The 25,458-nt window shown below is 46.0% G+C and overlaps 1 long non-coding RNA gene across 1 annotated transcript in view; it reads right to left on the bottom strand.

Moving 5' to 3' along the window:
• LOC138727417 (uncharacterized) overlaps positions 1-17,020 on the bottom strand; it is a 29,947-nt gene extending 12,927 nt beyond the window's left edge. The window contains exon 1 of the long non-coding RNA XR_011338554.1: positions 16,353-17,020. This is a non-coding gene — a long non-coding RNA (uncharacterized lncRNA). The remainder of the gene's footprint in view (positions 1-16,352) is intronic.
• Between the last annotated feature and the right edge of the window lie 8,438 nt (positions 17,021-25,458).

The following is a 25,458-nucleotide window of genomic DNA, read 5'->3' as shown; positions in this document are numbered from 1 at the left end:
GTGGCGAGCGAAGAGTTTTTGATTAGCAGCCTGCTGCCGCAAGAGGATTAGCGAGGACGTCAGAGACTGTGGCAGCACTGAAATTAAAAAGCAATAATTCTTGAGCTTCCTCTGCTACTTTTTTGTGGGGAAGAGCTTGACTGATGGTGATGAGAGCTCTGGAAGGCACATAGCCAGTTCACCCATGCTCACGGCCACATGGATGGAGAGCACCTCTCTTCAGACCTGCTCGCTCCAGTGGGGTCTGCAAAGGATTGAAGTCACCTCCTCATTGCAAACTTCTCTTCTCCCGTGCATAACTTCTGAAATCCACATGCTGCTGTAGCTTTGAAAAGCAAGGTCCAGGGGCATTTAGGGAACAAACAGAGAACCTCAAGTGAATGAAAAGATCAAATCTTGTCAGCTCTCTGCCATGGAGGGGGCTGTTTGTGCCTCCTTCAGGCATATCACGGAGTCTCCTGTCCCCCAGGCTTGCTGGTAAGCTCACCCACATGGATTCTCAAACTACCCCCCCATGTGCGTTGTCCTATGTATCTCTCTCGCACTTGGGGGTAGCTTCCTGTGAACACCCATGGAGTGATTTGTTCTCTCCCTGCACCTCCCTGTTGAGATGCCGATGGAAAGGTTGACAGCTGGTGGGCAATGCCCAGGGTCTATTTGCCCGTTAGCCCTGTTGTGTTTCTTTGCTTCTCAGCAGACTTGTGCCTGCCTGCTGTCCCCATCCTGCACTCACGCACTGAAGTCCCTCCAGTACAGAAATCAGCTTTTCATTCTGCTTGTACAGAACACAAGGACGTTGTGACATCTAGATACTACATTTATCCTCCTAAATCCAGAGGCAGGGAAAGTGGTTTTACGCTGATTATTTTCCAGATACAGGAATTCAGTTCAAGGCAAGGTAAGTGATTTGATAAAGGTCTCTGGAAATCTCTGAACACTGAACACTGTCAGAACAGAGTCTGTTTCTCCTGGATCTCAAACCAATACCTGAAGCACAAGTCCATCCTTCCCTTCAGAAAGGACTTAGAACAAATCCATTTCCCTAAAGTGTTGAGGCATTATGTAAAATAAATTGGCTCAGTCTGTACAGGGCCAGGTACAATGAGTGTCTAAATTAAACCCTTCTAAGTAGAAATGGTAAGACAGGTGTGAGCAGAAGATACCTGCAGGCTGGAAGGTTTAATCAGAAATGAAAATTGCTGAATGGGCCAGACACAGTCATTTTAGCAAGAATTGCATGGTGTTGCTGCAAAACAGCAACAAAATCGCTATTGTTTTAATGATCACAGAATCACAGAAAGGTTTGGATTAGAAAGGACCTTAAAGATCATCCAGTTCCAACACCCCTGCCATGGGCAGAGACACCTCCCACTAGATCAGGTTGCTCAAAGCCTCATCCACCCTGGACTTGAACCCCTCCAGGGATGGGGCAGCCACAAATTCCTTGGGCAACCTGTGCCAGGGCCTCCCCACCCTAAGATCTCATCTCAATTTCCCCTCTTTCAGCTGAAACCTATTCCCCCTCTTCCTCTCCTTGCACTCCATGATCAAAAGACCCTCCCCAGCTTTCCTGTAGCCCCTTTCAGTGCTGGAAAGCTGTTGTAAGGTCTCCCCACAGCCTTCTCTTCTCCAGGCTGCACAAGCCCAATTCTCTTGGCCTTCACTTGAATGGGAGGTGCTCCAGCCCTCAGATCATCTTCGTGACCCTCTTTGCATGACCCCATCCAACTTGCTCTATCCACGTTATAGATATACTCACACATTGCGTCACTGTATTCCCGTGAGCTGCTGCAGTGACTGAAGTGCCCAGCTGTCCTAGGGCTTTCTATGGTCCCAGCCTGTGACTTTCCCTCCAGCTCCCACAGGTAACGTGCCCTGTGACGGGTGTGTGGCATTTCGTCTCCACAGTATTCCTCTGGAAGTGACACATGGGGAAAAGAACACATTCAGCACCAGGTCAGAAGCTGCAAAATAAGCAGAAAGGGAGGAAGTTTAAAAATTAATCAGGGCTTGAAGTGCTGTCAAGTTTCTCCTCCCTCTGTATGCGGATACACAGCCGTCACCAAAGATTAAAACTGATCGACTGACCAGGTCAGGGCAGAGAAGATGTGATAATAATGCAGTTTTCCAGGCTCTGGACCAGGTTGTCCAGAGAAGAGGTTTCTGCCCCATCCCTGGAGGTGTTCAAGGCCAGGTTGGATGGGGCTTGGAGCCCCTGGTCCAGTGGGAGGTGTCCCTGCCCATAGCAGGGGGTGGGACTGGATGGGCTTTAAGGTCCCTTCCAATCCAAACAGTTCCATGATTCTATGATTCTATTCATCACATACCATGCTGGGACCAGGCTGCTGAACGTAAGCTCTGAGCACAGGATAGTCAGAATACACGTTTGACATCCTCTGACAGGGCCGTGCAAAGCCAAACTTGACCAGCTTTCAGAGGTTGGTGTTAAGACTCTCCTAGAAGACAATTTACAGTTCTTTTCCTCCACTCCCCCTCCTCTGTAGCTTGTTCCCATTCCATTGCTATGAAAAGTTTGGTTGTCTTCTCCTTTTTCTGGCGAAATCTTTCCACAGCAGTTAGCTGCCATGGTGATAGAAGTTACAGAAATTAGTAAGAAGAAGAGTCATAATTAACAATTGACTGACAGTCCCATCTGACCTGAGACAGTAGCTGAAAGCTGCCTCCCACTTCAATCTGCTTGCCACAAAACAGCCAGGAACGTGCAGATTTGCTAGCCAAGGTGGTTTGGCTATTTGACTGCATTCCTACAGTGGCTGTCCTCAGCTGATTTGGTGCTCAGAGAATCCGTGAGGATGTGTCACCATTGCCCTCTTCTGGATTGTCAACCAGGTTTGCTCCAAAGCTTGGGAGATGTCACTGTCTAGTGATGGCAACATGTGGTGACTCCAAAGGGACCTTTTAGTAGATGACCACTGGTAAATCGTGCAGGTGTGTTGCACCATTTCATTCAAAGAGCTTGAAGTTCTTCTGCATTTTTCCTTCCAGCATGGTAACTACGCTGCAGTGCAGATTTACAGCAGAGAGAGCGGATTCAGATTGTGAGGGTGGTCAGGTCCTGGCCCAGGTTGCCCAGGGAGGTTGTGGCTGCCCCATCCCTGGAGGTGTTCAAGGCCAGGTTGGACTGGGCTTTGAGCAGCCTGATCCAGTGGGAGGTGGCCCTGCCCATGGGAGGGGTGCTGGAACTGGATGATCTTTAAGATCCCTTCTGACCCAAACCATTCTATGATTCTATTCTATGATTCAAATGGATGGAGAAAGTAGACAAAATTTACCACTAAATAGATGACTAATTCAGGATCTTTGTGAATGTGTACCACTCCTAGTTAAAAGGTTGGTGGTCCAAAACCTCCTGGGAAGAGTGGGACCTCAGGCTCAATGAAAGGAGGTGTGAGGGCAAGCTGAGGAACTCCTTGCCAAAGGAGGAAGAGACTAAAAATGTATATGAGCTTCAGGGCACTATAGAAAAGTTTGTGGAAGAGAAATCCACTGAGGGTTACTAATTACACAGAACTTCTAAGCATTTATATAAGTTATATTTCCAAACGGAACACATATTTATGGAAGAAAAGTCTTCCTAGGGACCCTCCTTGGGGCCATATAAAGGAGAAGATACTGAATCAGCCCTTTGCTGACCCAGTATAAGCACACTCCTATTGTTATGAATATGCAAAAGCACACAGATCTAATCAGGGGTCAGGTCCTCAGCTTCTGCCTCAAGGTTTTATTCAGGTTGAGGCCGGCAGGGACTCAGTAATTGCTCAGCGACACACCTGGGGCCTGGCCCACCACCAAGCTCTTGAGACCTGGTGTTTTTGTAACGCACGCAATTATGCAGAAACTGCACTGTTTTATATGGAGGAGAAAATTAGCTAGACTTAACGAAGTACAGTACTTGTGGACCAAGCGAGGCGATTTTTCACACTCAGCTGGAAAGTATTTCTCCACTCGTCTCCCCGCTGGAGTATGTGCAACGTGATAACACGGAGCAGCAAACCTAACTGACCCTGGGAATTACGGGGCTGTTGTCAGCATCCAAGGACTGAAAATAGGCAGAAAATAGGAAACTGGTCAGGAGTTTCAGCAACTTGACCCAGCTCTGTAATGGACTTAAAAGTCAAGAGCAGGTTGATGACAGCTGTTAAGCCCTTCTAGCACAATCCAGCCTTCCTCTCAGCTCTGTCTGTGTTCCTACTGTTTGAATAACGTCTCCCAAACAGGGGAAAAAAAAGGAGCAGGCATCTCCCCTTCCACCCAGCACAGGGAAAAGGAATGATGGGGGGGATTGAGAGCCCCTGGCTGCACGAGAGAAGTAGAGAGAATGATAGGTGAGGCAGGCAGGGGATGCATGGAGTGTCTGGCACGTGGATGGAGAATGGTGGATGCTGGAGGAACAAGGGCTAGCAGGGACACAGTAAGAGGGCACATAAATACCTGAGGCAATGATAAAGGGGAAAGGATGGCACACAGACCTTTTGGTCCAAAGGTTGGACCAGAGGGATGTAGGGTGACTCCGGCAATGATCTGTCAGACTGGGCCTGCCCAGAAAAGTAAGAATGGAAAGCAAAGTACCCCATGTCCAATGTGGTCAATCCCACAGCTGGGTTACGTCAACATCATCTCCAATGGTCTCTGTCAAATGAAGACCCAGACACTATGTTGCAGAGGTCTAGAGAAGAACCTGAGAGATGGAGTTGTTCTCTGTCATTTTTTGAGGGTGATAAATGGGATACAGTACAAGTAGCGCACAACACACAGAAAAGCTCCTCTTTAGGATGTGGATGATAGAGTGCCTGGCAGATAGATCAGGGACTAAAAGTCAGGGTTCCCAATCCCTGCGTAAACTCCGAAACTTGAAAATTTACATTGGACAAAAGGCGCACTCTGTTCCAGTTCCCTGCTTTCCAGCGAGTGTAACAGTAATTGTCTGCCCTAGCAAAACAGCTTTCTCCATTCATGTTTGGGGAGGTCCTGGATAGCAGAAACCATGCGAGTGCAAAGCATTCTCTTTTCCACATCCTGCAAGAGCATAGCAGCAACATTTAACCTCCCCTCAAATCTAGTGGCAGGTCAAAGCGATTGGCGGGTCTCGCATGTGTGTGACTGTGAGTCACCCTGTATTACTGATCTTCCTATTAATCTATTGTTGTAAATGACTTGGAGCTGCCTACAGACAATCCTTCAGAATATGGAACAATGGAGAACCTGCACATCTGAAGAAAACCTCCTCTGCATGGCAACTTATTGCCATCGTAACCGGCATAAACAAGAGCAATTAAGACAATTTCAGAGCATCACCTCCTCCCTCTGGGGTCTTAAGGAGAGCACGCTCAGAAGGGGGCTGGAGCAGAAGCAAGCAAGGGCTGGGAGTTAACTTGTGTGGGAAAAGAAGGGTGGGAGAGTTTTAGATTCAGCAGGTCGCTTCCTCTCCACCCCGTAACGTAATACAAAGGGTGAGTTGGGGGAGAGATTCAACCAACTCTGTGGTAGACAGAAAAGGCCCAGAGGAGCAGAGCTTTTCTGCTGCCTAACCCTTACACCAGGTGTTAGGACCCATGCCCAGGTAACTGGAAGTAGATAGAATGGGTGAGCACATGGGTATCACTCAGAAGTGTAAGAGGGTTCAGGGCCATGGCTGAAAACAAGGGTTGGATTGGATCAATAGCCTTTTATAAGCAAGATGTTAAGGAGGGAAGTCTTCTAATGCTGATGATTGTATGTCCCAGCAAATAAAGATAAGCCTCCACACGGTGCTGTTGAATTAGGATATAGGTCGTTTGCACATGCTCCTTAAAGCTTTGCTATACACTAATGATCTACGAGCATTCAGATGACTGCAAAGCTGTTTGTGGGTGGTTATACAGTGAAGAGAGAAGGAAAATCAGGAAACTCTTCTATGAGGAAACTGCCAAGAGATGAGAGCTTACGCATTAGGGGGACCAACCTGTACAAATACTCCAGGGAAGGAAGGGAGACAGCTCCTTTCAGCTTGGTGACAAGACCTCTTCTCTGGAGAGGTTGCCCCTTGCAATGGAGAATAAATGGATAGACCTAGAGAGCAGAGTTTCTGTTAGGGTTTTCATAGGATCTAATAGGGCAGGAACTGTATGATTTTCAATTGACTTTTCTCAGATTTAAAGCAGAAGTCAGAAACTAGGTTCCTGCATTGTCACCGTGTATATATAGCCCTAATGGAAGCAAAATAGGAGCTCAGTTAGGTTTTACTCAGTACAGCAAATGATGCATCATGGGCTTAAATATTTTTATAGAAATGCCACAGGATTTTATCCAGCTAATTTTGCAACAAGCTTCAGCTTAATGTGTGTGTAATGACAGCTACCCATGTTCCAGGTGGATCACAAAACTCACCCTAGAGCCAAAATTGTTCTTTCCATTCTCTGCAGAGACAACCTTTTCCAGTTAACTTGAAATTTGCTATCACAGATTCGATTGTATGCTTATAAAATAAAAAGAAGAAAAGTGGCACATTAACTTGCAGAGAGAAGAGAGGAGCTAAATCTGAGACCTCTTATCTGAATTTTCTCGATGCCTAAGTGCTGGATAATTGGAATCTCTGTCTGAGCCATAAACTGTTGTCTTCAGATGTTGCTAACCTCATATAGTCTTCTCCTTTCTGCTTTTCCATCACAGAAGAACCCTGGTTCTAGGATCTCAGGGGATACATGAAACCTGACCTCCAACAGAGAGAGATCCTACAGAAGCTTCCTGTAAGCCAGTAGGAGGTACGTCCTTTGCAAAACAAGAACCCCACTATCTCAGGTGTCAGGAGCTGTTCAGAAGCAAAGCATCACTCAGCCAAGCCACATGGACCAACTTTCCCTTAGCTAAGACTTTTGACAACCATAGTTCAAGCCCTCCCAGATAAAGGACTTCCTATCATTAGGCAGGTCATTAGGAGGGATATGAGACATAGTTACATCATTAATAGCAGTTCAGGAAACTGAGGCTCTCTGCTGTAGTCCTCCTTGTGCTGGTTCTGTGTGAATCAGATCGGATTTGTGTGCTGGGCTGGAATCCACCTGCAAAAATGTATATAGGCATGTAAAGAGGAATAACCATTATCAGCTGCAGATATTCAAGACAAAACAGCTCTCCCCATGGATCCCTTGTTTAGATACTGCCTAGAGGGGAACTAGCGAGGACTCAGCAATTCTGAACGTCAGCTTACATATTTAGGAACCTCATGTCAATGCCTTCTAAAAAATAGCAAAAAAAGCCATTTGACAAAGAAAAATGGGGAGATGTGAACAGCTGAATCTGTTCTTTGCCACTGACTCACCAAGGGACTTGGAGCAAGTCCCCATATTTCTCCATGATTCAAATATTCCCTTGTAAAATGAGGCCAACAGAAGAACAAGTACAGCATTTTCTGCAGTGTCCTGGTTTGTACCTGCTGATGAGTGTGTCTGGGTGGGATGGGCTGCACAGGAGTTTTCAGTTCAGAAGAAAGGCCTGTAGAGAGATATCAGTGTGTGTTAATCCATGCTTTATAAAGTTCTGACATCTGGAAGGGCAGAGCACAATCATTACTGTTAGGATGATGACCACTGTTTCCCTTAATAGGAAGAAATTAAAAATAGAAAGTGGCTATAATTATCATTTTGGACACCATTCCAGTGGCATCATTCTCAACAGGCTGTTGGGATTATAATGTAATAGCAAAGTGGATGTCATCCTACAATTCCTCTATTCACTGCAGCACAAGTGTGAGCCAACAAGTTCCCTGTTATCTCCTTCCCCGACATCCAGCTGTGCATTTCCCAATATGGCCAGCTCCCTCTTTCTGAGGTCCATTGTAACATGAACAAAGGCAGCCAAGCGGCATTGTTAACATCCAAATGATGGCAGGAGACACAGAAAAAAAACCTCAGCATCTCTGGAGGTGGAAACAATCATCTTGTACAATTCCAGAGGGAAAGGGAAGAATTTCCCAGGTAAAGGTTTATCGCCAACCCCATCACCTGCTCTCAGAAGTGCTGCTGCCCGTTCCAAGATCACCAGTTTTGCTCGCTGCTGCACCATAATGAAGACAGCAGCCACCTTTGGAAACTGCTAACCTTTTCCTCCACGGAAAACCAAATGAACACACTTTGTTTGGAAAAGGCTTGAGCTGGGATTCATAATAAGCCATTGTTGACGTGACAGACCTTGTTATTGACTTGGAGCCAAATCTTGAGGTCCTTGCCTAAAGAATCAGAGGGATTTGACCCGAGGACTGTTATTAGCCTTGACATCACCAGCTCCTGACATGGGATAGTTTTCCAGTGAACTTGCTTGAGAATGTTTAGAAATGTCAAGTGGCTGAGCCACGAGGACACAAGAACGAGAAGGTGTCAAATTCGCCCAATTGAACGGGCGAATTTCAGTCCTCCCCCTTGCTCTCGTTGGCGATGGCAACGCTGCTGACAACGTATGTCAGGGTCACACTGTGTTATCAGAACTTCTCTCAGCCCAGCCATCCTTTGTCAGCACAGTCCATGTGTGAGACCCCTGCTAAGCAAGAGCAATGGGATCCCTACGTAGATTCAGAGACCTGCCAAGAGCAGTTTTTCAGCACTGAACATGCTGTGGTGGATGGAGCTCATACCAGACCTATTTAAGCAGAGGATGGGCACTGTATAAGCTGGAAATATGCCTACAAGTTCTGGTTGTGGTGTGGTAGCATTTTGTCAAAAGAAACCTGGTGTCATGCCACAGTAACAGCTTTGAAGGTGAAAAAGAAGGGCAGAGAAGACTAGAGAAGCCACATAGCCACAGGTGCTGATGTGCTGCTCTTGAGATGTAGTGATTCCCATCCATTTACTCTTACTTCACACGAGCAAGACTTCTGTGTTTGAATTCTAGTGGAGAAAAGGCTATGTGTTACTTAAAACCTTTGGCCAAACTCTTTCTCCATGCTGGGAACAGCTACTGCACTCTCTCTAACACTTGCAGAACAACTCAGCTCACTACAGTTTAAACTAAACTTCTCAACTATCTTTCCCATTCTCTATTGTCTTCACTGTTTTCAGTGCTGCCAACTTTCCTTGGGTACATCCGCAGCCTGAATTATACCATAAATCTTACTCATTTGCTCATGGACTCAGGCCACCATTCTGGTTGTTGACGTTAGTCAAGCTCCAACAAGATCTACCATTTAAGCCTCCAAAAAACTTATACCATCAAGATGCCATTATCGAGCAATACTCACATCGTACCATGCAGCTAAAATCGGTTCCACTAATAAGAAGGATAATGGGTCAGAATCCATACCGATCACATATCCACCCATTTATCTTCCCATCTCTCTACAATTTCCGTAATCCTTGAGAGCACCACTTGTTAGCGTGCTACATCCAAAATGCTTTAAGATCCCTAAATTAATCATGGAGGATTCACCTTCCTTTCCATCAGGAAAAACAAAAGCTTGAAATTCAAGGGGAGGGCTGGAATCTACTCGGCTGATTGGCTGGAGGACGCCTTCTCGCCCACACATCCTGCTCAGTAACATTTCCAAATATTTTTGAGCAAGCTGAAAACAATTGTGTTGGAGGGGCAGAGAGGGCCTGCTAATACCCTATCGGTTTCACATTCTTAGGAGAGTTCCCAGCCCACCAATCTGCTGTCCTATATCAGGCAATGAGCCTTCAGATGGAAACTTTACCCTGGCTCTACCTATTGTCCGATGTTTTCCTTCCTGCCAGATGATTGGAATTGCACCAGTTGTTAATTTTACACCTGCTGTTTGTGAATATCCCTGGGTGACCTTTCCAACAACAGCTAGCACAGGGGATTTCTTGGTGGAGAGACGCACATACATGCATGCGGGAGCAGATAGAAAGGGAACAGGAAGGGGCCTCCCGATGAATGATGAGGGATTAAAATAGCTTTTGCTGAGCTATAGTGGGATATTGGAGAGCAGGAATGATGAAGCGGATGTTTAAAACAGAGTGAAGTGTCGATCCAAGCACACGGGGCAGAAGAGTGTTACCAGATCCCTTCCTCTCTTCAGTCCTCTCGTTGTGCCCAGTTGGCCGAGTAATGCCACCCCCAGAGCTTCTTACAAAAGAAGGTCTCCCTGAGATGCTGAATACAAGGTCTAGGAAGTCTGGAAACTTTGTCATTCAGGAATCTGAGAGGAATATCTGCCCTATGGTCCCATTCATCTCTTCCTTACCTTGGCTCAAGTGCCATCTCTGGAAGATATTAATCACCCAAAGAGGGATGTGTCAGTACAGCATGAACAGGAAAAGCCTTTGGCTTCACAGTCTTGAATTCTAGCCGGTCTGAGGAAGTCACAGGTGCTCAGATATCACTGTGACCAGCTTTAATACTCAGATTAGGTTAAACAGATCAAGCCCACATTAGAACTGCTGCATTAAGTGCACTCTGGTTATTAAAAATGATTTATGGGGCCAGATATGGATCAGAGGAGAAACTGGCCATGGGCTGTAGCCAGGTCACCTCGACATTTCCTACAGTGAGCTGGTACCTGGCTGTAGAAAGTGGATTTAGTATACATGTAGAAGCAGAAGATGGCACATTTCCCTTTGAGGGAATACTGAACATTGGATAAATATCTTAACACAGTGGTAGATGTCTGCTGAGCAGTAGCAGATGTTTGGGGACAGGCAAGCGTGACCCTTGCGTAGGAGACATCACTGATGTGGGTAGCAATACCATTCTGTGTGTATCAATACCATTCTGTGTGTACACTGCTCAGTAACAAACCTCCATCTTTCCTGGTACAGCAGTGACCAGTGTGCCAAGAAATCCTTCTCCCAGCAATCTCAACTCAGTGTAAGACACCCTTTTGCCAGAGAATGACTCTGGCTCAAGAACCAATTCTGTTCAGAGGTGGTGCAAATCTCACTGTTCACACAGCTCCTCTGCCCTCTAACCTGCTCAAGCACAACTCAGATGGAGAAAAGCCTCCTCAGTTCTGAATCCTGGGTCCAAAGCAAGCTGTGAGAGCCTGGGGCAGCAGCCCCTAACTTCTGTAAGCTGTCACAGTAATAGTATGAGGGGGCCCTGTGCTGTTCTAGATATCATCTTGCAAGTGAAGCCCTAAGCACATCAAAGCTAATGATCAGTCTCACTCTATCTTGTGCAAAATGGGAACTCTGAGAGTCGGCCACTTCCCAGAGAGAAGAACAACTCAACTCCAGCTGTAGTTTTAATCCCAGGAAACATTGCTCACATCTTCTCCTGACCAAGTGTGGAAGATGGGATCATTTCTGCAGAAAGCCTGTCTGCAAGCACCAGGTGAATAATGTTAGCAGCATGCGACAGGCCTCTCAGAAGAAAGGATGTCTCTGACTAATGGTTTTGCTATGGATTTCTTGTGATTCCTTCTTCTGAGACTTTCATACCAGGAAGCCTCCGCTTTCTAAATACTCTTGGCCTGCAACTCACTCAAACGCATGGACAGCTGCCAGCAGTACGATGCACCACGGGCAGCATTGGAAGGGGTCTCTGTGTCACATGTCTCCAAACCCTTGGAAACCAGGGGAACAACAGATGTTATCCCCCCAAAATGATACTTTGGCTAAGTGAAACCCATCTTTGAAGAGCAGGGCTAACAGATGAACTTCTCTACGCAGCCTCATAAAAGCCATCTGTATCTCTGGATTCAGTTCCGTCCTTGGCCAACCCAGTTTAGAAAAGGTTTTGTTTTTCTTGGGCTGGTTTTGTTTATAGCCGCTTGACCGAGGCAGAGAGTTCACCAGCAGCTGAACGCAACCCAGGCTCTCCCAAGTGCAAGCTCTCCAGTGAAACATCTGGTTACAAGGCAAGGTCAAATGGGCCTGAAACAGGAGAGGGCCACAGGCTCCCTCCACAGAGATGCAGCCAGCTGGGAAAAGAACAGGCTTTTCTGGGTACGTTTGAGCATTTGGCTGGGAAATGGGAAAGAAAAAAAAACAGAGAAAAGAAACTGATAATGCCCCCCAAAACACCAAAAAACCCAAGGATCAAGAGGCTTGTTCTTTTAGTGCCCCAAAATCAAGATCACACTAGTTGCCGCATGAATTGCTGAGGCTTATTTAGCAGGAATTCTAGTTATTCCCAGATAGAGAGAAGGTCTCTTGAAGTCCCCCATTTATACATGTTTAACAGTGTGTATATACCGACTTCCCTATTCTCCACCATCCTGGAATTACCTCAGATTCATATCTCAGGTAGAAGACCTTCTTCCCGCTCTGCTTTTTCTGTTATTTACCTCTCAGGATTGCATTAAAGCTGGAAGGATAAAAACAGATCTGGCCTGCAGCAAACCTTGATCTCCCAAGTTCCTGAGGACAAGGACCACCCAGCTGCTCTGTGGTTGTACAGCACCTGGCACTGCTGGTGCGTCTGGTTGCAATAACGACACAAATAACAGCATTGTTCATGAACAGCGCGAGAGCTGCTGAGAACCAAAGAAACCATTCAGGAAGCCTGAAGAATGAGCCCTTCCACGCAGCCCCAGGGACTGTTAGCAGCAATCTAACATTTAGGATCTTTTTTTTGTTTTTAAAATAAGCCTCGTTCTGCTGAACATGAATCAGGAAAATCCCCATGTGAACTGAATGATCAACCAAGCACACAGAACACCTACCGAGAAAGAAAGCTTATCATGGAGACACAGCGGGAACTGTTTGGTGAACTGGGATTGATGCATGGACTACCAAAAAATTGTAGAAAAGAATGAATTCACATTATGGTGTTTCTATGGCACAAGCTGACCAGCTGTAACAACATTAGTATATGATTTTCAGAGAAAAACAAGTGAAGAATAATTGTCTGAGCATGGGACCAACCACTATTTCTGGGCTCTAATGCTTCCTCCTTTAGGGACCCTCACTAAATCTCTCAACGCTTTTGTGCTTGAGCATCCTTCTCTAAAAGGATAAGGACAATTGCAGTCACTCATCTACTTCACTGGGTAATGAATGATTCAGATAGCTCTCATCGACCTCTTCAAGTCCTATACACAATATCCGATGTGTCATGCAGCAGTTCCCATCAGCCATAAAGCTATTGTCTTTTAATGGGACTGAGTTTCAAGAGTGATGGACAGGGCAAAGCCTGTGGAAGGACCTGGCCTTTGAAACTTTCTTCCTCTGGCATCCCTGTCCAAGCTGGGACTTGTTTGCAGAAGGATCCACTTTCCTGTGGAGGGAAGTACAGAGGGAGGGGGGACAGCTTGCACTGAGTGTATGACCATCATTGCACTGGGTCAAGCTGGAATCTGGACAGCAGGAGCAGAAGCATCTTTTGAGGCACAGCACATCAGCTCTGTCTTCATGCACTAGAAATAAAGGACTTCAAATCCAGACTTGGAAGCCAACCAAAATACCAGAAGGCCGTCATGGTTCGCATGTGCATAATCTGATACCTAATTTGCATGCACTGCTTGTGTACTTTAATCCCAGCTTTCCAGAAGAAGCTGTCCCATCCCTGATCCCATCAGCAGATGGACTACATCTGCTCAAATGAAAGTCACAGTTTCACTCTGCTCAGGTACTTCCCACAACACTGCTGGATGCAGCTGTTTCCCAGGCCCCTGTCTTTGGTCTGAATGCAGAGATTTTCTTTCACAAAATCATTACCATTTCAGTCACCCTTCAGGCTGCCTGGATATGAGTGAGCTCAGACCTGGAGTCACTGTGCTCCAATGAACACAATCAGCACCTCTGAGCACATAGTACTGGTTAGTATTTGCCTGGCTTGGTGCAAAGATCCTTGTGCAAAAACACACACAGCCTAGCCAGTTATCCATAACAGTCTATATTTCCCCTCTCCCACTGTTTATTTACCTCCTTCAGGTGGATTCAGGTCATTCCCATCCTCTCCTAGGCAAACGAGATTCTTCACTTGCTTGGTATCAAAGCAGCTAGCAAGGTTTGGCGAGCTGTCTCCTCTCTCTGCTGCCTGGAGGGAGTGAACTGCACTGACTGAGAAAATAGCTGGGACTTGGGCATTGTTATTCCTTTACACAGAAGTGGTTTGATTTAATTACTAACACCGGTCATTACGTCTGGCACTCCTTAACTTTATTCTTGTTACTTGAAGCATCTTTCCCTACAGAACTTTCACCACACCTGTCTCAGAATCTGCTGCCTCCCTGAACTCTGTGCAGGCGGATCTGGTATCAGCTGGGGAGCAGCAATGAACCCATCCACATCCACTTCTCTGCAAAGAGCTCCTGCTGCCCTCTGGTCCTGGGAGGTGACATCCATCCCAGCTGGGAAGGGTCTTTGCCCCACTCCGTGCAGGTCTCATGTAGGAAGCACCATCCCCGAGCCCCTGAGCTGAGAACAGGGAGTCCTGTGGGTACACCTTAATTGCCTTTCCCATACCAACGGTTTAAGGGTGCTGACTGAAAGCATCCGCTGTGGCTGGGCAGCTGTCCAAGCACATTGAATGCAAGCTCAGTTGCACTTCCATGGGTTAGGATCACACTCCTGTATCACCAGCCTTTAGATTGCGCTGGGCAAAATCCTGTACCAGGGAAACGGTCCTTACAGCTTGTTCCCTCTCTAGTTATTCACAGCAGGGATAAGTAAGGCCTCATCTATAATCACCTAAAACCATCACATGATTCATGCTCGCACAGTACAACAGCTGAGCACGCTGCAGGATACACAGCAACATACATTGGTGATGCACCATTACACACTTTCCCATTGCAAGCCCTGTTGAAATGTTGCCATCAAATTATTTCAGCTGATCAAAGTAGGAAAAAAATAGAATATTAAAACCCCAGATAACAAATTAATAAGAATAAAAGCATGTAGGTGAGAATTAAGAAGGCATTAACATTCTGATGGCATCTGCTGCCTAAATTAAACTACAGGGAAAAAAAAAAAATTAGTTCAGCTGACGCTCAGGATCAGGACAAATAGTTCTCAAATGGAAATTACAGTTTTGAAAATTATGCACCAAAAAAGGATCCAATTTAGGACATTTCTGATTTGTGAAGTTCTTTCTCCAGGTGGGGATCTCTGGCTTGACTGGAGGGCTGGCAACATGATTGGCAAGATGCTGAAGTTGCTCAGTTCCTGCACCCCACAGCAGGACCAAACTGGCCCAGAGCCCAGCTGGGCCAGCGCCTTGATGCCTCTCCAGTCCCTCTGGGGCTCTGCTGTCTTTTGGAATTTGACTATACAGATACGGTGTGTAAAGTGTGCACCATCCATGCAGACACCAGCATGGAAAAGGAGGAGGAATTAGGCCTGGATTTTCAAAGGAGTACCGTGTTAAATTATGTGGATAACTGCATCCGTAATTTACATGAGCAGTTACTGTGACAACTAATAGTGAATGTCATAAGTCGCCAGTTGAGCATGTAATGACCTGAGCTATATGCACCATCATGTCTCTTTGGCACACCAAATTAGGTGTGCATACACATTTTTCACGCCCCAAAGCGCTTCTACCTCAGCAAAGAGCCTTAATTTCACAGCACAAGCCTGATCTCAGCAGCCTAGCACAGCACAGACAGTTTATGCAATGCAAAGAGCTGGCACAAACTCCATAGCCCAGGTCAGAACGGATCCTCAGACAGCTAATTAATTTTTACGGCTCCTTTGTGAACTGTAAATTACCCTTCATTTCCTAGATTTCTGTCCCATTTTTTGCCTGCCTTTCTCTAGTGAAGCAGCAAGAAGGGAAAAGTGCCAATAATGGGCTCTCATTGTGACAGAAGCAGCCACGACTCACTTGAGCTTTGAACAATGCTCTGCTTATGACCAGAATACAAAGGCAATTGGGTTTCAAGAAACTGTCCAGAGATAATGACTTTTCCTGGAGATGGGAGGATACAAGGAATATTTTAATACAAGAGGGGCAGGGAAGGGTGTCTGGTTTTGCAAGACAAACACAACCAAGTTCCTCTCTCGCAGAGAGTTAAAACCAAGATAAATAATCTTCGCTTAGAGATGAAGTCCATCAGTATCGCCTGCACAAGAGCAGAGGGAAACTGCTTACGACGCTGAACCGCTAACAGCCTCCCTTTCCCACTCTGACAGGAAAGAAGAGCCTCTCTCAGAGAAAAAGTGACCTTCAGACCACACACGCACACCAGACTCTTTAGCGAGCAGCCCCTGAGCAAACGGTGCTGCAGCAAGGATGGGCGGCTTCTTTTCAGTACTGTGTGACCCTGTTCAAAGACCAAAGCTGCTGATTCTGTTGAATCCAGAGAGCAACACCCCACCAAGGAAAGACTTATAAGTATAAAGAAACCAGCCAAGACACGATTCTTTGTTGATGCCACAGTCACCCAAACCTGTTACCTTCAGCGACACACCTGTGAGAGGCAGAAGGAGCTGTAGGGAAGAGGTCAAACACACCTGAGATGAACCTTGCACAGGCTCTGCTGAAATTCAGGGCAGCTTCGGTGTGTGAGAATCTCTTCACCCTTGTGTCAGGACACCAGTATTTCCGTTATATCTGTGAATAACAGAAAGATATTACTGGAATTTTCATGTGGTTGCATCTACCAAATGCCCTGTGAAAGGCCACAGCCACTAGAAGATACAGAAGATCTCTGAATCCGTGCTGTTGGGATGCTGCAGGAATGAGAACACAGCATTGCTGGGTTGTCTTTATGGGGCCTTCAGCATATTAGATACTTACATTGCAAAACACCACATTCCTCAGGTCTGACAGAGCCTCTTTTATCTCAGCTGCAGATTCCCGAGTTGAAGTCACTGCCAGATGACTGTGCACAGCAAGTTAATGGCCACAAAACCCGAGCTTCTCTTGCCTCAAGTCATTTACCCACAGCATCAATGACGTTATCATGTTCAGCCCATATTTACTACAGCTACAAACTGATTCAGAGAAACCCAGAGTATGGGATTAATCATTACTCTTGGGATGTTGAAAATGGATACCAGAACGGACTTCCAAATTAGGTATCTAAAAGTCCTGCATCTCCCAGGAGAGCCCCATTACATCTCCCTACTCGTTCTAATGGAATCTATAGTATGTGAGCACAGCTTTGCCTCCCACAAGCCCTCCCTGCATAATTAGCCCCAGCTCAGATTGCTGCATTCTCTAATGGCTGGAGAACCACTTTCATCAGGCTACTGAGATGTAAAGAGGAAATGTTTATTGTAAACTGCAAGGCAACCACAGCCAGTGGGTCTGGGCCATGGTGGAGGGATACAGAAATGGCTTCTTCTTCTTCTTCTTCTTTTTTTTGCCTCAGAAATAGAACCCACTAAAAATAGCAGTTCCTCAGGAACAAGACTGCCTGAAAATAGCTGTTTCTCAGGAGCAGGGCTGGCTGCTTCTGAAAGAAGTAGCTATTAATGTATAATTGTCCCTGAGGCTGGTTTCTGAGAAAATGCTGTACATACAGAGGGCTGTAGAGCGATACATTCACAGGCAAGAAACATAGGCACCCCTCTCCTGTCAGAGGTCCTGTAAACTCCAATAGCTCACGTAAGTACACTTGGTTCACCAGTCTCAGGCACAGTTGGATCCATCACAGCATGGGGAGGCATTTTCCTCTGTGCTCATTAACGCAGCACTCTAGGATGCTTTTATCATCTACACCACTAAATAACAAAGCTTCCATAAGCCCTAATCAAACCTACATTGGTTCATCTCTGAGGACTGAGAAAGCCTTACAGGCTAGAGACAGCTCTGAAACTCCAACTCTCTCTTTCCACAGAAGATCCAAGAACTTTGTTGAATTGCAGGTTGTGCGATCTACTTTCAATTTCCTGCTCTACTCAGCACTTAGAGTTTTCTCACACAGATGCTACAGGGCAATAAATCTTCTGAAGAACGGCCCTCCGTTTCTCCCACTATGGTGCTGGCTTATAATGAAGAAAGACAAATTGCTTGTTAGATTGGTTGATAGGTCGGTTATTCCCTCAAATGTCTCACTCATCCCTCTCATATCACCACAGCTTCTTCAATGGCTCATTTCTTGTGTCTTCTTTTTCCTTCCCAGCACAGCCAGCCAATATCTGCACAGAGGCCATTCTTGCCCTCTTCTTCTCCCCTTAAGGAAAACTCCAACTGACCAAAAGAAGCAGAGGTTATAAAAGGTTGACAAAAGGCAAATTTTGCACAGCAACAGCTTTAAGGGAATGGTAATGCCGATGAAAGAGAGGCGGCTTTAACTGATCACTGCCACCATTTCAATCCCACACCACCAGTACTAGAAACCATAGTAGCCTCTGCTGAGAGCATCCTTGGATCTGAAAGGCTGGGTAGGACTGGGCTGTGTCACCACTGGATGACACCTGCTTCTTCCAGGCTCAACTTTAAGTGCTGCTTCAAGTCATATCTCTCCTCTGTTCACTGGTGATCTGATGCTTCAGCATTCTGATAGCAGCAGAAGCAGCCTTCTAGAGGAAGTGTAAGGCTGAAGTTCCAGCCACCGCGTAGCCCAAGGCAGTTCTTTTAGCTCAAGAAATTACTCTTTTTTTTTTTTTCTTGACTGAAACCCAGCAAAAGAAATGGCACTCTGCTTGCAATTACAGCAGGCTGCAATTTTCATTACAGAGACTACCTTTACTTCTGTGGGGAGGCTTATGTTGCAGTGTACAAAAAAGACAGACATCCCTAGACTTCATTTTAACCTTGTTTGCTCAGGAGGGAGTTCCAGCGAAGCTGCAGCCAGGCTGATTTCACAGACCCACAGCTGCAGGAAACTTGTAAAACACAAAATACATGGTGCCAGAACTCCGGTGCCTGACCTGGCCAGGCAAAACTAGAGCAGGTATGTACAGCCCTGCCACAGCCGTGACATCCAGCCAATCTGCGAACTGATTTTTCCCTTCCTTTCTCTTCAGTGGGATCGTTATATAATGTAAACTGCATAGATACAGGGAAAGATCTATAAAATGTAGATAAATACATATTCTCCTAGCCTTTTTATTTTGTTAAAGTTTTTAAAAATGCCTTGGGACCCGCAAATCAAACAGCCAGTGAGAGACAGAGCGCCTGGCAAAATTTCTGTTTGATAGCAGCAGGGTGAGGATTTTTGCAGCTCAGATCGATTTGATTAAACAAGCATTTTGTTCCAGCCGTCATACAGTGCTCATTAAAAAGTACTCTACATTTGTGTAGCATTTATCATCCAAGAATCTCATCGTGTTTTACAAAATGTAATTAATTAAATTCCATAACTCCCCTCAGAGAGGGATAAGGAAAAATGGGGAGCTGCCTTAATCCATCACTAAAATGCAGCAGCCACTGGGTTAGAGAAAAGCAGCTGTTCAACAGCATGCGGCAGCACTAGGACAAGAAGAGAAGATCTTCAGGCAAAGTCACCCAGGGAATGTACTACACACCTTGTGTTTGCCTCAACTGTGCACTTCCACTATGGGTTAAATGCCAACCCTTGCAGATAAGAAGGTGATTTTCCTCCCCCGTCCTCACATCCCAGCTTTATATCTGATAGACCTGGCTGTACAGAATTCCACCTATTAAATCCCCATCTCTCCTAAAGACCAGGAGCAGCCACGACCCTGACCAGAACTGAGGGAGGCAGAAGATACAAAGCCATACAGCCACAAATTGCATATTGCAGTACTGGAATGCTGTGCAAGCTGGTGCTTAAAGCGGAGGGAGGGTAAAGTCCCCTTAATCCTTCACTTACTTCCCGCTCCCCTCCCCATCAGTAAATCCACACCTGTTAAAGGTCACCCTGAAATTAAATACATTTGAATACTTCCTGCTTCTCCTTGGCTCCCCTTTCCATGCGGTCTCTCCTAGTATGCACTGCAGAGTGGGAGAGGGAAGGGGGTGCCCAGGGGCCCTGCTGGAATGTCGGAGTCGCATGGGTGAAATCCCACCCAACTCTCAGCTGATCTTTAGCGAGGAATCTCTTTCTCACCCTGGCTTTAAGCTCCTTTCTTGCTGAGCACGGAGGATAACGTGGGCACTGGGCGAGCCTGATTAGACAGATCTGTTATGCCACTTTCACTACCTTGCACATAGCTAGAATTTGATCTGGTGCAAGCTGAGGAGGGGGTGCAAATCATGGCTCATTTGTGTGTGAAGTATGACATTAAAACCACAAAGGTAAATGCAGGGAGAGAATGATGCAAACAAATGCGTGCATCCACCCTGCACCACAGAGGAGCACTGAGAAAAGGGAGAACAGATGGAGGAGCAGGTATCTTACCAATTCACTCACCAACTAATCAAACATAGCCATGAATCCTGCAACTGCATCTCTTGGTTGGAGACAGAGGCATGGATGTGCAAGCACCCAGCTGGAAGGCCTGGGCTACATACCTAGTGAGAGACAGTTTGTGGGTGGCAGCTGTGGCTCAACAATTGCAACCCTACAAACCTCCTGATTCCTTTGTGTCTGCTAAGAAGATGCTTAGCTCATGCACCAGTAAAACAAATAAGAATGAGGTTTAAATGGAACAGTAGTGCTTCTTGGCTGCTAAGCACTTATTTCAGTCTGATATCTTCTTGCTATCACAGGATAAGTGACTGCAGCCATCAGGAAGAAAGAGAGACCCTGGGATACAAGCTTTTCCAGAAGTGCTCAGTGAGGAGGGTTGCACTGGGTTGCTGGAGACTGGCTGTGGTCTGAGACCTGTCGGCAGCAACATAAACAGGCACCACAGGGCTGTGGAAGTGGTAACATCCCAAACTCACCGGTGCCTTTAGTGTGAATTAGACCCATGTCAGCAACTGAGCTTCTTCCAAGACAAGCCAGCAGAGGGAGAATCGACTTCTTCAGCTGTGGAGGTTAGACAGATAATTTCCACTCAAAGCTATGCAGGTGCTAACTATTTCCATCAGATGTAGATGTGCGAAGAAATGAAAAGCACAAGGATTGTGCTGAAGTAACAGACAGTGGATTCGAAGATGGTAACAAGATGATATTTCTAAAGTCTCTGTCACACTAATTAGTCTCCAAATCCTCCCTCAATCATTTGTACAACCTTCCTGCTGGGCCACTCACACTTTGCCAGACAGCCAGGATTCATCACACAAATCTTCCCCCGTGCTCGGGACTGCAGACCTGCCTGCACAGATGGAAATGTGCTCAGCCCTGCCCTTCGGGATTGATACCTCCATGGTTTTCCAGCAGACACTTGCCTTCCCACATTTCAGCATGAAGAAGGTGTTTTTTACTGGTTCCTGGTTTTATTTTCGTGTTTGTCCCTGGGAAGTAGGCAGCCTCAGATACAGCTGTCGCTGCAGCAGATTTATCCTTGTGAAAATTCCTGCTTTGGTTTTGCAAGTGTTTTAATTAACGTAAATTATTTTACTACACTTTACTACTGATAGCATGTAATTATCTCCCCACAGGTATATATTTAGCTAACCAGCAGGCTGATCAAAGACCTACAAAATAAGGTACTCTACAACTGACTCTAGATACAAGGAAAGGCCAACAGGATGGAATCAAAGGAGGAGGGAGGAATTCCACCTCCCCAGTCCTAAACACAGGGCTCAATTTTCTCTACTTGAAAAGATAATCATAACATTAACTTACACATTTTATCAGAGGAGCGAGAAGACACATGGATACTCAAGTGCTGCGAAGGAGAAAAGAACTGTGTACACGCTAAACTATTAATCATCGGTAAGCTATTTCCTTTGTAAAGTGTTTTGAGGTTGACTAAGGAAAATGGCTCTGTAATAACACAGAGCAAGCAATCCGCTTACAATCATAGGTTAATTCTCTCAGCTGGTTTTGCTGGGTCAATCCCTAGGTATTATTATCTGTGCAAGGCAATTCACCATTTTCCTGAGGAAGTCTGGCTATGGAAGAGATTCCAAACTCCACACCCCTTTCTCACCCTGTTCAACTCAGGAGCCTGATTTCCACTGCAAGCACATTTGCAGACACAAGAGGCTGAGATCCATGCTGAGCAGCTGCACTGCTCTCACCACATCAAACCATTCATACAATTCAAAAGTAACAGATAGGATCAAGCTACCTGGGACCATAACTTGTCTCCAAATTACTGGCTGATAAAACAGGCATCTCTCCTTTGAGCTTTTGGAGGTGCTGGCAGCCCATGATTTCTCTTTCTCCATGATGGCTGCAATTGCTTAACCTGTGCTGGTGGAGAGACATCAGATTGAAAGGAGTGTTTAGGAGCTAAGAAGCATCCTATGCCAAACTTCATGTTTCAGAACTGTTATCTGTCCACTTATGTAGGTTTGATCCTTTATTAAAAGCACTGGGTGCTTTGTCATCAGTTTCAGTGGGTGCAGGATCAGTTCAGTAAATCCTCGTCTCTTGACCTTCCTGAAGGCCGCTCTGTGCTACTTTCCACACCTGGAGACACTGGGACTGGATATTGCTGTAGCATCACTGACCTCCAGGCTGGGACACACCCTGAGTTTTCAAAGGGTGGCACAAAGAACAGAAAAAAATTATCCCAGCTTCTAAGAACATACAGTCAGGGGGATGTTGTGCTGTGCTTTTTACTTCTCCCTTTTGGCCACTTTAATGAAGTGTTACTTAACTTTTCAGTCCACAACTGAATCTTTGGTCCAAAAGCCGCAATATTATGTGTTATAGTTGCTACCAGAAAAAGGAAACCTCTTACGTATTTGTTGACATCCTTTGAAAAATACTCTGGGTTTTTTAAATTATGTACTCTCTATTATCTCCATGCCATTACTCATAAACTTCACAGTGTTTTCTAGAGTGGTCTTCAGGAAGGCGAAAACCTCAGGGCAGCACTCCATTAGGCTTTTCTTTTTATAGGTTGGGTTAAACCTTCTTCAGACTGGTAGGTTTAACTGTGTTCCTTTATTTAGGGTAGCGGAAGGAGGCATTAAGTCTATTTGCACCCACAATGCAAGATTGTTCCAGTACCTAAAGGCTCTGGGAGGACAGCTTTGGGTAGAATATTAAAAGGAAAGAAGGTTATGTGTGGATGGACAATTCAGTTCATGTAGAGGAAGAGGAGACAGAAAGACAGCATAAACTGAAACAGGCAGGGAACGGAAACTTCCAACAGCCTGAACAACCACTGATAGAAAACCCGGATGGAATACAAGAAACAGAGGGATTTGGGGTCACGTTGCTGCCTGGAGCAGGTCTGGAGTGATAAGCGAGGAAACAGGCTCTCAACTGCATGATTTCTTCTGTGTTCGGGAAAGAAGGGTGGTGAGCATTCTTGTAAGCAAACAGAAATACTTCTCTTCATCACTCCTCCTCTAATCCAGATCAACCAACAAGGCTCGAATTTTGGCCAGAACCACAGGTCAAAGGGAGGAAATGTGTGCTGCAAAACCTCTGGCACATCCGTACCATTTAACAAATCCTGCTTGCTTCAGAATGAAGGAGGCATAAAGAGAACAGCACGATTCCTCTATTACTCCACCAGAGCCAGCAGTTCGGGTCACTGCTGTCCCTAATTGCGTTGGAGATGTATCTGTGTTATGGACTTCCATTTCTACCCTAACAAACCAGACTTCCCCAGACTTTGCTGTAAGCGTTTTGAGCAACTCTATCTGCTCTTCTGCTCTGCAGGGAACTCCTCAAAATGAGGCACCCTGTAGGTGCTTCATTTTTATCCAGCAGGTGAATTAATCTGCCTTGCAAGAGTAATCCTATTTAAAACAATAGGTTGCCTTGCAAGAATGAGGGAGGCAAGTCTGAAGCATGCTTTTATGCAAGTACTGTAAAAGGGCCATATAGCAGTTCATCAGGGGACACTTCAGCAATAAAATGACAGCTACCGGTAAAGTCCAATAATAAAATAAAGGATAATTTAATAAGGAGATTTTAAACTCATTTAACAGGGACTACATTTGGAACCCTTCCTTCAAGCGATCAGGCACACTATACTGCCCTAATCCTACTTTCTCTTAACAAGTCAAAGAAAAAAAGCAGGCAGTAATCTATTCTTTCTGCTCTTGTTTTATGGCAGTGCACTTTCAATGTGAATAAATTAATTTCAGTAAAACAGTGGCTGAAGCGAGACATGTAGACCAGCTTCTGCATAATATGCATTACAGAGTACCGTATCTCTTGAGACAGCAAAGGTCCTGCACCTTGACTCATTTAACATCAGGTAACACAAACCCTACAGCTATAATGCAAGAGCCCTGCAGTGGCAGGAAGAAGGCTCTGCGATCTATGAGAAGCAAAAGCTGCAGACTTTAGCGTTTATGTAGGAGCTTTGTGGTCCCCCTCCAGCGTCCTTAATTTAGTCTTTATCACCTTTGATCTGTTCTAACAATCCTCTGTGGGACGCAGATTTAATATCCAGGAAATCGGAGGTCCCATCAGCAGCAGTGGACGGCTGCTCCCTGTTTACCACTGCATCACTTTGCTTTTCAGATTCAGCACGATAAACAACAAAAATCTAACACTGTTTTATGAACCTGGATGATACGACTGCAAACCTCTAGAGGTCAGGCTGATGGAGAGCATCTTCCCAGTATATGCATTCCGCTAACTGCGAGTGACACCTGCTGGGTCCCCACCCGTGTCCCACCACCACTGCCTCTCCAGGCGATTCATCTGCCTGGGTGGCCCCTCTAGGGGCTGCGTGCACAGGGTTCCCCACTTGTGAACGTGAAATAAATCTGTGTGGCTCTTCCCTATCACCAGAAGGCAAAAGTGTCCTCCTCTGCCCATCCTCGTTCGTCCCCTCTGACACCACTCTAGTGACGCAGGTTTGCTTCCACCATATACCCCCTCATATTGCCTTTGACATCCTTGCAGAGGAGCTGTAGTAAAACACAGCATATTCCTACGTGGAAAAATCGTGAGCAGGCACTGAAATGGTTCCACATAACACATTATTAATCTGTCGCATAATCCATGTGAAAAACAGCCTCCTCTTGTCTTGGGGCCACCTAAGAAGCTGCAGGAGAGGGCAGGAGACCCCTGGAAGAGGCCTGAGAAGCCCTCATTTCTTACAATATATGACTCCAATATAAAAACCCCCAAGACTGTACCTGTAACTCTTTTTATTTAACAAATTAAGAAAATCAACTATGATCACCTTCACAGCAGTTCCCTCCCAAGCTGACGTGCTGCTGCAAACACTGCTGCCGATGCTCAAAGCTGTTCCATGGATTGTTCTGTCGAGACTGTTGAGGATCTCCCATCACTTTTGCTTTCACATCTTCTGCTGATAAAAAAAAAATGGGTTTGAGTACCAACTGGATCTTTGTGATCACAGGCTCAGGATGGGGAAGTAAGGAAAGGGGCTCCAGGAAAGCTGGGGAAGGGCTTTTGATCAGGGAGTGCAGTGATAGGACGAGGGGGGAGGGTTTTAAGCTTTAAAAGGGGAGACTGAGATGAGACCTTAGTGAGAAAAGTTTTGCTGTGAGGGTGGGGAGGTCCTGGCCCAGGCTGCCCAACGAATTTGTGGCTGCCCCATCCCTGGAGGGGTTCAAGGCCAGACTGGACATCGCTTGGAGCCCCTGGGCCAGTGGGAGGTGTCCCTGCCCATGGCAGGGGGGGGACTGGGTGGGCTTTGAGGTCCCTTG

The sequence above is a fragment of the Phaenicophaeus curvirostris genome, chromosome 16 (assembly GCF_032191515.1).
Source record: "Phaenicophaeus curvirostris isolate KB17595 chromosome 16, BPBGC_Pcur_1.0, whole genome shotgun sequence".
NCBI lineage: Eukaryota > Metazoa > Chordata > Aves > Cuculiformes > Cuculidae > Phaenicophaeus > Phaenicophaeus curvirostris.
This window is presented reverse-complemented; position numbering and strand designations above follow the sequence as displayed.